This window comes from Salvelinus fontinalis, chromosome 36, assembly GCF_029448725.1.
Source record: "Salvelinus fontinalis isolate EN_2023a chromosome 36, ASM2944872v1, whole genome shotgun sequence".
Lineage (NCBI taxonomy): Eukaryota > Metazoa > Chordata > Actinopteri > Salmoniformes > Salmonidae > Salvelinus > Salvelinus fontinalis.
The window spans coordinates 26,466,624-26,481,435 of NC_074700.1; the positions used below are offsets into that span (position 1 = coordinate 26,466,624).

Consider the following 14,812-nt stretch of genomic DNA (forward strand, 5'->3'; position numbering starts at 1 on the left):
TATTACCATGAATAACACCCAGCTACGGGCTATTATCATGAATAACACACAGCTACGGGCTATTATCATGAATAACACCCAGCTACGGGCTATTATCATGAATAACACCCAGCTACGGGCTATTATCATGAATAACACCCAGCTACGGGCTATTATCATGAATAACACCCGGCTATCTGGGCTACGTTGGGGGCGGCAGGTAGCCTAGTGGTTAGAGCGTTGGGACAGTAACTGAAAGGTTGCTGGATCAAATCCCTGAGCTGACAAGGTCAAAATCTGTAATTCTGCCCCTGAACAAGGCACTGTTCCTAGGCCGTCATTGTAAATAAGAATATTGTTCTTAACTGACCTGCCAAGTTAAATAAAAGCTAAATAAAAAAATTAAATCATTGCTCCTCCTGTCTCTACACCAAGTTCCCCACGTGTACACGCCTCTTCGATGGCCTCAGGCCCCATCCCACTCCCGCCATCCGCTGGAGGGAGACAGTAGTACTTTGATCAGGCCAGCAGGGGTCACCAGGGCGCCATAAACACGGGGCGGAACTTCCGGGTTTATGCAAGTTGTCAACAGTTTGCCAAAGATAAATAAACATGTAGCTAGATAGTGTGAGAGCAGAACGCGACCCTTCTTTTTCCTGGAGAGAGAGAGAAGACCGGAAGACTGACAGACGCGGCGGAAAGCAGAAGTAGCTCGTTAACTAACTAGGTAGTTAACTAGAATGTTTAGCTACTGTAGCTAGCTAACTCAGTTGTGTTGTGAGAAGTGTCCGTTCCAGGCCAGCTAACAACGGGCTGATGTGTGTGCTAACCCCAGCCTGCTCTCCCTCTTCGCGGCTACACTACCTCTACTGATGCCCGTCTCTGCCGGGGCTCCATGGAAGAGCTGCTAGTCCAGGGCGGGACAGGAACGTGACTGCAGCAGACTATCCTCACCCCTGCCCTCTGCCCTGAGCTAAGTACGGTCCCTGATCATCTCTCCGGTCCAACGGGATATTAGAACCGTGGAGTGAGCTTGGAAACGGGAGCTACGACCGACAGAGCAAGCGGCGATTGGGCGACGAATACTTTTCCAACTCTTTCTACAACTTTTTTTTTTATAAAAGTCTGATTCATAAAGTTGTCATTTTTTTTTTATCTCAACATCCAACTGGTGAAGGTTATGCAGTGTGTCTGTTCGGCTGTGATGAGATGTCGTCATGTAAGGCATAGAGGCGACCGTCTCCGGAAGAACCCGACATACTGCTGCTACAGAACCCTGCTATAGGTCCCAGAACAAGGTACGTCATCTTTCGCCTGAAACAAACTTCACCAAGAAGGAAAAAAAAAAAAGACCTTAAAAGTTATGCATCTGAAGAGCTCTGTGAAAAGGGGGCAGGGAGAGAAGGGATTGCATTGAAATGGACGGGACTTGTTGATGGGTCAGGCTCTGCTGCATAGAGGCTTCGTTGTACGTTGTGACTGATGACGTCACTGAGCGGAATTATTTTCAGGCGCGTAGCTGAGTGATTGTTGAACCGATAACAGTAATAGCGCCAGGGTTATAGCTGTCCTCTATGAAGACCGTAACAACTGGTCTACTGTAGGTATGATACACAGACTAGTTAACAGTAATAGCGCCAGGGTTATAGCGGTCCTCTATGAAGACCGTAACAACTGGTCTACTGTAGGTATGATACACAGACTAGTTAACAGTAATAGCGCCAGGGTTATAGCGGTCCTCTATGAAGACCGTAACAACTGGTCTACTGTAGGTATGATACACAGACTAGTTAACAGTAATAGCGCCAGGGTTATAGCTGTCCTCTATGAAGGCCGTAAGAACTGTCCTACTGTAGGTATGATACACAGACTAGTTAACAACTGGTTTACTGTAGGTATGATACACAGACTAGTTAACAGTAATAGCGCCAGGGTTATAGCTGTCCTCTATGAAGACCTTAACAACTGTCCTACTGTAGGTATGATACACAGACTAGTTAACAGTAATAGCGCCAGGGTTATAGCTGTCCTCTATGAAGGCCGTAAGAACTGTCCTACTGTAGGTATGATACACAGACTAGTTAACAACTGGTTTACTGTAGGTATGATACACAGACTAGTTAACAACTGGTTTACTGTGGGTATGATACACAGACTAGTTAACAGCTGGTTTACTGTAGGTATGATACACAGACTAGTTACCAACTGGTTTACTGTAGGTATGATACACAGACTAGTTAACAACTGGTTTACTGTAGGTATGATACACAGACTAGTTAACAACTGTCCTACTGTAGGTATGATACACAGACTAGTTAACAGCTGGTTTACTGTAGGTATGATACACAGACTAGTTACCAACTGGTTTACTGTAGGTATGATACACAGACTAGTTAACAACTGGTTTACTGTGGGTATGATACACAGACTAGTTAACAACTGGTTTACTATAGGTATGATACACAGACTAGTTAACAGCTGGTTTACTGTAGGTATGATACACAGACTAGTTAACAACTGGTTTACTGTAGGTATGATACACAGACTAGTTAACAGCTGTCCTACTGTAGGTATGATACACAGACTAGTTAACAACTGTCCTACTGTAGGTATGATACACAGACTAGTTAACAACTGGTTTACTGTAGGTATGATACACAGACTAGTTAACAACTGGTTTACTGTAGGTATGATACACAGACTAGTTAACAACTGGTTTACTGTAGGTATGATACACAGACTAGTTAACAACTGGTTTACTGTAGGTATGATACACAGACTAGTTAACAGCTGTCCTACTGTAGGTATGATACACAGACTAGTTAACAACTGGTTTACTGTAGGTATGATACACAGACTAGTTAACAGCTGTCCTACTGTAGGTATGATACACAGACTAGTTAACAACTGGTTTACTGTAGGTATGATACACAGACTAGTTAACAACTGGTTTACTGTAGGTATGATACACAGACTAGTTAACAACTGGTTTACTGTAGGTATGATACACAGACTAGTTAACAACTGGTTTACTGTAGGTATGATACACAGACTAGTTAACAACTGGTTTACTGTAGGTATGATACACAGACTAGTTAACAACTGGTTTACTGTAGGTATGATACACAGACTAGTTAACAACTGGTTTACTGTAGGTATGATACACAGACTAGTTAACAACTGGTTTACTGTAGGTATGATACACAGACTAGTTAACAACTGTCCTACTGTAGGTATGATACACAGAGTAGTTAACAACTGGTTTACTGTAGGTATGATACACAGACTAGTTAACAACTGTCCTACTGTAGGTATGATACACAGACTAGTTAACACCTGTCCTACTGTAGGTATGATACACAGACTAGTTAACAACTGGTTTACTGTAGGTATGATACACAGACTAGTTAACAACTGGTTTACTGTAGGTATGATACACAGACTAGTTAACAGCTGGTTTACTGTAGGTATGATACACAGACTAGTTAACAACTGTCCTACTGTAGGTATGATACACAGACTAGTTAACAACTGTCCTACTGTAGGTATGATACACAGAGTAGTTAACAACTGGTTTACTGTAGGTATGATACACAGACTAGTTAACAACTGGTTTACTGTAGGTATGATACACAGACTAGTTAACACCTGTCCTACTGTAGGTATGATACACAGACTAGTTAACAACTGGTTTACTGTAGGTATGATACACAGACTAGTTAACAGCTGTCCTACTGTAGGTATGATACACAGACTAGTTAACAACTGGTTTACTGTAGGTATGATACACAGACTAGTTAACAACTGGTTTACTGTAGGTATGATACACAGACTAGTTAACAACTGGTTTACTGTAGGTATGATACACAGACTAGTTAACAACTGGTTTACTGTAGGTATGATACACAGACTAGTTAACAACTGGTTTACTGTAGGTATGATACACACACTAGTTAACAGCTGGTTTACTGTAGGTATGATACACAGACTAGTTAACAGCTGGTTTACTGTAGGTATGATACACAGACTAGTTAACAACTGGTTTACTGTAGGTATGATACACAGACTAGTTAACAACTGGTTTACTGTAGGTATGATACACAGACTAGTTAACAACTGTCCTACTGTAGGTATGATACACAGAGTAGTTAACAACTGGTTTACTGTAGGTATGATACACAGACTAGTTAACAACTGTCCTACTGTAGGTATGATACACAGACTAGTTAACACCTGTCCTACTGTAGGTATGATACACAGACTAGTTAACAACTGGTTTACTGTAGGTATGATACACAGACTAGTTAACAGCTGGTTTACTGTAGGTATGATACACAGACTAGTTAACAACTGTCCTACTGTAGGTATGATACACAGACTAGTTAACAACTGTCCTACTGTAGGTATGATACACAGAGTAGTTAACAACTGGTTTACTGTAGGTATGATACACAGACTAGTTAACAACTGGTTTACTGTAGGTATGATACACAGACTAGTTAACACCTGTCCTACTGTAGGTATGATACACAGACTAGTTAACAACTGGTTTACTGTAGGTATGATACACAGACTAGTTAACAACTGGTTTACTGTAGGTATGATACACAGACTAGTTAACAACTGTCCTACTGTAGGTATGATACACAGACTAGTTAACAACTGGTTTACTGTAGGTATGATACACAGACTAGTTAACACCTGTCCTACTGTAGGTATGATACACAGACTAGTTAACAACTGGTTTACTGTAGGTATGATACACAGACTAGTTAACAACTGGTTTACTGTAGGTATGATACACAGACTAGTTACCAACTGGTTTACTGTAGGTATGATACACAGACTAGTTAACAACTGGTTTACTGTAGATATGATACACAGACTAGTTAACAACTGGTTTACTGTAGGTATGATACACAGACTAGTTACCAACTGGTTTACTGTAGGTATGATACACAGACTAGTTAACAACTGGTTTACTGTAGATATGATACACAGACTAGTTAACAACTGGTTTACTGTAGGTATGATACACAGACTAGTTAACAACTGGTTTACTGTAGGTATGATACACAGACTAGTTAACAGCTGGTTTACTGTAGGTATGATACACAGACTAGTTAACAACTGGTTTACTGTAGGTATGATACACAGACTAGTTAACACCTGGTTTACTGTAGGTATGATACACAGACTAGTTAACACCTGGTTTACTTTAGGTATGATACACAGACTAGTTAACAACTGGTTTACTGTAGATATGATACACAGACTAGTTAACAACTGGTTTACTGTAGGTATGATACACAGACTAGTTAACAACTGGTTTACTGTAGGTATGATACACAGACTAGTTAACAACTGTCCTACTGTAGGTATGATACACAGAGTAGTTAACAACTGGTTTACTGTAGGTATGATACACAGACTAGTTAACACCTGTCCTACTGTAGGTATGATACACAGACTAGTTAACAACTGGTTTACTGTAGGTATGATACACAGACTAGTTAACACCTGGTTTACTGTAGGTATGATACACAGACTAGTTAACAACTGGTTTACTGTAGGTATGATACGCAGACTAGTTACCAACTGGTTTACTGTAGGTATGATACACAGACTAGTTAACAACTGGTTTACTGTAGGTATGATACACAGACTAGTTAACAACTGGTTTACTGTAGGTATGATACACAGACTAGTTAACACCTGTCCTACTGTAGGTATGATACACAAACTAGTTAACAACTGGTTTACTGTAGGTATGATACACAGACTAGTTAACAACTGTTTTACTGTAGGTATGATACACAGACTAGTTAACAACTGTCCTACTGTAGGTATGATACACAGACTAGTTAACAACTGGTTTACTGTAGGTATGATACACAGACTAGTTAACAGCTGGTTTACTGTAGGTATGATACACAGACTAGTTAACAGCTGTCCTACTGTAGGTATGATACACAGACTAGTTAACAACTGGTTTACTCTAGGTATGATACACAGACTAGTTAACAACTGGTTTACTGTAGGTATGATACACAGACTAGTTAACAACTGGTTTACTGTAGGTATGATACACAGACTAGTTAACAACTGGTTTACTGTAGGTATGATACACAGACTAGTTAACAACTGGTTTACTGTAGGTATGATACACAGACTAGTTAACAACTGGTTTACTGTAGGTATGATACACAGACTAGTTAACACCTGGTTTACTGTAGGTATGATACACAGACTAGTTAACACCTGTCCTACTGTAGGTATGATACACAGACTAGTTAACAACTGGTTTACTGTAGGTATGATACACAGACTAGTTAACAGCTGTCCTACTGTAGGTATGATACACAGACTAGTTAACAACTGGTTTACTGTAGGTATGATACACAGACTAGTTAACAACTGGTTTACTGTAGGTATGATACACAGACTAGTTAACAACTGGTTTACTGTAGGTATGATACACAGACTAGTTAACAACTGGTTTACTGTAGGTATGATACACAGACTAGTTAACAACTGGTTTACTGTAGGTATGATACACACACTAGTTAACAGCTGGTTTACTGTAGGTATGATACACAGACTAGTTAACAACTGGTTTACTGTAGGTATGATACACAGACTAGTTAACACCTGGTTTACTGTAGGTATGATACACAGACTAGTTAACAACTGTCCTACTGTAGGTATGATACAGAGTAGTTAACAACTGGTTTACTGTAGGTATGATACACAGACTAGTTAACAACTGTCCTACTGTAGGTATGATACACAGAGTAGTTAACAACTGGTTTACTGTAGGTATGATACACAGACTAGTTAACACCTGTCCTACTGTAGGTATGATACACAGACTAGTTAACAACTGGTTTACTGTAGGTATGATACACAGACTAGTTAACAACTGTCCTACTGTAGGTATGATACACAGACTAGTTAACAACTGGTTTACTGTAGGTATGATACACAGACTAGTTAACAACTGGTTTACTGTAGGTATGATACACAGACTAGTTAACAGCTGGTTTACTGTAGGTATGATACACAGACTAGTTAACAACTGGTTTACTGTAGGTATGATACACAGACTAGTTAACAACTGGTTTACTGTAGGTATGATACACAGACTAGTTACCAACTGGTTTACTTTAGGTATGATACACAGACTAGTTAACAGCTGGTTTACTGTAGGTATGATACACAGACTAGTTAACAACTGGTTTACTGTAGGTATGATACACAGACTAGTTAACAACTGGTTTACTGTAGGTATGATACACAGACTAGTTAACAACTGGTTTACTGTAGGTATGATACACAGACTAGTTAACAACTGGTTTACTGTAGGAATGATACACAGACTAGTTAACAACTGGTTTACTGTAGGTATGATACACAGACTAGTTAACACCTGTCCTACTGTAGGTATGATACACAGACTAGTTAACACCTGTCCTACTGTAGGTATGATACACAGACTAGTTAACAACTGGTTTACTGTAGGTATGATACACAGACTAGTTAACAACTGGTTTACTGTAGGTATGATACACAGACTAGTTAACACCTGGTTTACTGTAGGTATGATACACAGACTAGTTAACAGCTGGTTTACTGTAGGTATGATACACAGACTAGTTAACAACTGGCCGACTGTAGGTATGATACACAGACTAGTTAACAACTGGTTTACTGTAGGTATGATACACAGACTAGTTAACAGCTGGTTTACTGTAGGTATGATACACAGACTAGTTAACAACTGGTTTACTGTAGGTATGATACACAGACTAGTTAACAACTGGTTTACTGTAGGTATGATACACAGACTAGTTAACAACTGGTTTACTGTAGGTATGATACACAGACTAGTTAACACCTGGTTTACTGTAGGTATGATACACAGACTAGTTATCAGCTGGTTTACTGTAGGTATGATACACAGACTAGTTAACAACTGGTTTACTGTAGATATGATACACAGACTAGTTAACAACTGGTTTACTGTAGGTATGATACACAGACTAGTTAACAACTGGTTTACTGTAGGTATGATACACAGACTAGTTAACAACTGGTCCTACTGTAGGTATGATACACAGACTAGTTAACAACTGGTTTACTGTAGGTATGATACACAGACTAGTTAACACCTGGTTTACTGTAGGTATGATACACAGACTAGTTAACAGCTGGTTTACTGTAGGTATGATACACAGACTAGTTAACAACTGGCTGACTGTAGGTATGATACACAGACTAGTTAATAACTGGTTTACTGTAGGTATGATACACAGACTAGTTAACAGCTGGTTTACTGTAGGTATGATACACAGACTAGTTAACAACTGGTTTACTGTAGGTATGATACACAGACTAGTTAACAACTGGTTTACTGTAGGTATGATACACAGACTAGTTAACACCTGTCCTACTGTAGGTATGATACACAGACTAGTTAACAACTGGTTTACTGTAGGTATGATACACAGACTAGTTAACAACTGGTTTACTGTAGGTATGATACACAGACTAGTTAACACCTGGTTTACTGTAGGTATGATACACAGACTAGTTAACAGCTGGTTTACTGTAGTTATGATACACAGACTAGTTAACAACTGGCCGACTGTAGGTATGATACACAGACTAGTTAACAACTGGTTTACTGTAGGTATGATACACAGACTAGTTAACAGCTGGTTTACTGTAGGTATGATACACAGACTAGTTAACAACTGGTTTACTGTAGGTATGATACACAGACTAGTTAACAACTGGTTTACTGTAGGTATGATACACAGCCTAGTTAACACCTGGTTTACTGTAGGTATGATACACAGACTAGTTAACAACTGTCCTACTGTAGGTATGATACACAGACTAGTTAACAACTGTCCTACTGTAGGTATGATACACAGACTAGTTAACAACTGGTTTACTGTAGGTATGATACACAGACTAGTTAACAACTGGTTTACTGTAGGTATGATACACAGACTAGTTAACAACTGGTTTACTGTAGGTATGATACACAGACTAGTTAACAACTGGTTTACTGTAGGTATGATACACAGACTAGTTAACAACTGGTTTACTGTAGGTATGATACACAGACTAGTTAACAGCTGGTTTACTGTAGGTATGATACACAGACTAGTTAACACCTGGTTTACTGTAGGTATGATACACAGACTAGTTATCAGCTGGTTTACTGTAGGTATGATACACAGACTAGTTAACAACTGGTTTACTGTAGATATGATACACAGACTAGTTAACAACTGGTTTACTGTAGGTATGATACACAGACTAGTTAACAACTGGTTTACTGTAGGTATGATACACAGACTAGTTAACAACTGTCCTACTGTAGGTATGATACACAGAGTAGGTAACAACTGGTTTACTGTAGGTATGATACACAGACTAGTTAACACCTGTCCTACTGTAGGTATGATACACAGACTAGTTAACAACTGGTTTACTGTAGGTATGATACACAGACTAGTTAACACCTGTCCTACTGTAGGTATGATACACAGAGTAGTTAACAACTGGTTTACTGTAGGTATGATACACAGACTAGTTAACACCTGTCCTACTGTAGGTATGATACACAGACTAGTTAACAACTGTCCTACTGTAGGTATGATACACAGACTAGTTAACAACTGGTTTACTGTAGGTATGATACACAGACTAGTTAACACCTGTCCTACTGTAGGTATGATACACAGACTAGTTAACAACTGGTTTACTGTAGGTATGATACACAGACTAGTTAACAACTGGTTTACTGTAGGTATGATACACAGACTAGTTACCAACTGGTTTACTGTAGGTATGATACACAGACTAGTTAACAACTGGTTTACTGTAGATATGATACACAGACTAGTTAACAACTGGTTTACTGTAGGTATGATACACAGACTAGTTAACAACTGGTTTACTGTAGGTATGATACACAGACTAGTTAACAGCTGGTTTACTGTAGGTATGATACACAGACTAGTTAACAGCTGTCCTACTGTAGGTATGATACACAGACTAGTTAACAACTGGTTTACTGTAGGTATGATACACAGACTAGTTAACAACTGGTTTACTGTAGGTATGATACACAGACTAGTTAACAACTGGTTTACTGTAGGTATGATACACAGACTAGTTAACAACTGGTTTACTGTAGGTATGATACACAGACTAGTTAACAACTGGTTTACTGTAGGTATGATACACAGACTAGTTAACAACTGGTTTACTGTAGGTATGATACAGACTAGTTAACAACTGGTTTACTGTAGGTATGATACACAGACTAGTTAACACCTGGTTTACTGTAGGTATGATACACAGACTAGTTAACACCTGTCCTACTGTAGGTATGATACACAGACTAGTTAACAGCTGTCCTACTGTAGGTATGATACACAGACTAGTTAACAACTGGTTTACTGTAGGTATGATACACAGACTAGTTAACAACTGGTTTACTGTAGGTATGATACACAGACTAGTTAACAACTGGTTTACTGTAGGTATGATACACAGACTAGTTAACAACTGGTTTACTGTAGGTATGATACACAGACTAGTTAACAACTGTCCTACTGTAGGTATGATACACAGAGTAGTTAACAACTGGTTTACTGTAGGTATGATACACAGACTAGTTAACACCTGTCCTACTGTAGGTATGATACACAGACTAGTTAACAACTGGTTTACTGTAGGTATGATACACAGACTAGTTAACAACTGTCCTACTGTAGGTATGATACACAGACTAGTTAACAACTGGTTTACTGTAGGTATGATACAGAGACTAGTTAACAACTGGTTTACTGTAGGTATGATACACAGACTAGTTAACAACTGGTTTACTGTAGGTATGATACACAGACTAGTTAACAACTGGTTTACTGTAGGTATGATACACAGACTAGTTAACACCTGGTTTACTGTAGGTATGATACACAGACTAGTTAACACCTGGTTTACTGTAGGTATGATACACAGACTAGTTAACAACTGGTTTACTGTAGATATGATACACAGACTAGTTAACAACTGGTTTACTGTAGGTATGATACACAGACTAGTTAACAACTGGTTTACTGTAGGTATGATACACAGACTAGTTAACAACTGTCCTACTGTAGGTATGATACACAGAGTAGTTAACAACTGGTTTACTGTAGGTATGATACACAGACTAGTTAACACCTGTCCTACTGTAGGTATGATACACAGACTAGTTAACAACTGGTTTACTGTAGGTATGATACACAGACTAGTTAACACCTGGTTTACTGTAGGTATGATACACAGACTAGTTAACAACTGGTTTACTGTAGGTATGATACGCAGACTAGTTACCAACTGGTTTACTGTAGGTATGATACACAGACTAGTTAACAACTGGTTTACTGTAGGTATGATACACAGACTAGTTAACAACTGGTTTACTGTAGGTATGATACACAGACTAGTTAACACCTGTCCTACTGTAGGTATGATACACAAACTAGTTAACAACTGGTTTACTGTAGGTATGATACACAGACTAGTTAACAACTGGTTTACTGTAGGTATGATACACAGACTAGTTAACAACTGTCCTACTGTAGGTATGATACACAGACTAGTTAACAACTGGTTTACTGTAGGTATGATACACAGACTAGTTAACAGCTGGTTTACTGTAGGTATGATACACAGACTAGTTAACAGCTGTCCTACTGTAGGTATGATACACAGACTAGTTAACAACTGGTTTACTCTAGGTATGATACATAGACTAGTTAACAACTGGTTTACTGTAGGTATGATACACAGACTAGTTAACAACTGGTTTACTGTAGGTATGATACACAGACTAGTTAACAACTGGTTTACTGTAGGTATGATACACAGACTAGGTAACAACTGGTTTACTGTAGGTATGATACACAGACTAGTTAACACCTGGTTTACTGTAGGTATGATACACAGACTAGTTAACACCTGTCCTACTGTAGGTATGATACACAGACTAGTTAACAACTGGTTTACTGTAGGTATGATACACAGACTAGTTAACAGCTGTCCTACTGTAGGTATGATACACAGACTAGTTAACAACTGGTTTACTGTAGGTATGATACACAGACTAGTTAACAACTGGTTTACTGTAGGTATGATACACAGACTAGTTAACAACTGGTTTACTGTAGGTATGATACACAGACTAGTTAACAACTGGTTTACTGTAGGTATGATACACAGACTAGTTAACAACTGGTTTACTGTAGGTATGATACACACACTAGTTAACAGCTGGTTTACTGTAGGTATGATACACAGACTAGTTAACAACTGGTTTACTGTAGGTATGATACACAGACTAGTTAACACCTGGTTTACTGTAGGTATGATACACAGACTAGTTAACAACTGTCCTACTGTAGGTATGATACACAGAGTAGTTAACAACTGGTTTACTGTAGGTATGATACACAGACTAGTTAACAACTGTCCTACTGTAGGTATGATACACAGAGTAGTTAACAACTGGTTTACTGTAGGTATGATACACAGACTAGTTAACACCTGTCCTACTGTAGGTATGATACACAGACTAGTTAACAACTGGTTTACTGTAGGTATGATACACAGACTAGTTAACAACTGTCCTACTGTAGGTATGATACACAGACTAGTTAACAACTGGTTTACTGTAGGTATGATACACAGACTAGTTAACAACTGGTTTACTGTAGGTATGATACACAGACTAGTTAACAGCTGGTTTACTGTAGGTATGATACACAGACTAGTTAACAACTGGTTTACTGTAGGTATGATACACAGACTAGTTAACAACTGGTTTACTGTAGGTATGATACACAGACTAGTTACCAACTGGTTTACTTTAGGTATGATACACAGACTAGTTAACAGCTGGTTTACTGTAGGTATGATACACAGACTAGTTAACAACTGGTTTACTGTAGGTATGATACACAGACTAGTTAACAACTGGTTTACTGTAGGTATGATACACAGACTAGTTAACAACTGGTTTACTGTAGGTATGATACACAGACTAGTTAACAACTGGTTTACTGTAGGAATGATACACAGACTAGTTAACAACTGGTTTACTGTAGGTATGATACACAGACTAGTTAACACCTGTCCTACTGTAGGTATGATACACAGACTAGTTAACACCTGTCCTACTGTAGGTATGATACACAGACTAGTTAACAACTGGTTTACTGTAGGTATGATACACAGACTAGTTAACAACTGGTTTACTGTAGGTATGATACACAGACTAGTTAACACCTGGTTTACTGTAGGTATGATACACAGACTAGTTAACAGCTGGTTTACTGTAGGTATGATACACAGACTAGTTAACAACTGGCCGACTGTAGGTATGATACACAGACTAGTTAACAACTGGTTTACTGTAGGTATGATACACAGACTAGTTAACAGCTGGTTTACTGTAGGTATGATACACAGACTAGTTAACAACTGGTTTACTGTAGGTATGATACACAGACTAGTTAACAACTGGTTTACTGTAGGTATGATACACAGACTAGTTAACAACTGGTTTACTGTAGGTATGATACACAGACTAGTTAACACCTGGTTTACTCTAGGTATGATACACAGACTAGTTATCAGCTGGTTTACTGTAGGTATGATACACAGACTAGTTAACAACTGGTTTACTGTAGATATGATACACAGACTAGTTAACAACTGGTTTACTGTAGGTATGATACACAGACTAGTTAACAACTGGTTTACTGTAGGTATGATACACAGACTAGTTAACAACTGGTCCTACTGTAGGTATGATACACAGACTAGTTAACAACTGGTTTACTGTAGGTATGATACACAGACTAGTTAACACCTGGTTTACTGTAGGTATGATACACAGACTAGTTAACAGCTGGTTTACTGTAGGTATGATACACAGACTAGTTAACAACTGGCTGACTGTAGGTATGATACACAGACTAGTTAATAACTGGTTTACTGTAGGTATGATACACAGACTAGTTAACAGCTGGTTTACTGTAGGTATGATACACAGACTAGTTAACAACTGGTTTACTGTAGGTATGATACACAGACTAGTTAACAACTGGTTTACTGTAGGTATGATACACAGACTAGTTAACACCTGTCCTACTGTAGGTATGATACACAGACTAGTTAACAACTGGTTTACTGTAGGTATGATACACAGACTAGTTAACAACTGGTTTACTGTAGGTATGATACACAGACTAGTTAACACCTGGTTTACTGTAGGTATGATACACAGACTAGTTAACAGCTGGTTTACTGTAGGTATGATACACAGACTAGTTAATAACTGGTTTACTGTAGGTATGATACACAGACTAGTTAACAGCTGGTTTACTGTAGGTATGATACACAGACTAGTTAACAACTGGTTTACTGTAGGTATGATACACAGACTAGTTAACAACTGGTTTACTGTAGGTATGATACACAGACTAGTTAACAACTGGTTTACTGTAGGTATGATACACAGACTAGTTAACACCTGGTTTACTGTAGGTATGATACACAGACTAGTTATCAGCTGGTTTACTGTAGGTATGATACACAGACTAGTTAACAACTGGTTTACTGTAGATATGATACACAGACTAGTTAACAACTGGTTTACTGTAGGTATGATACACAGACTAGTTAACAACTGGTTTACTGTAGGTATGATACACAGACTAGTTAACAACTGGTCCTACTGTAGGTATGATACACAGACTAG

General features: G+C 38.5%; 1 protein-coding gene across 1 annotated transcript in view; it reads left to right on the forward strand.

Annotated features, from left to right (window-relative positions):
- Positions 1-541: 541 nt before the first annotated feature.
- Positions 542-14,812, forward strand: part of LOC129835530 (sperm acrosome developmental regulator-like) — a 56,201-nt gene continuing 41,930 nt past the window's right edge. The window contains exon 1 of the mRNA XM_055901204.1: positions 542-1,277. The gene's annotated coding sequence lies outside the window, so the exon portion shown is untranslated. The remainder of the gene's footprint in view (positions 1,278-14,812) is intronic.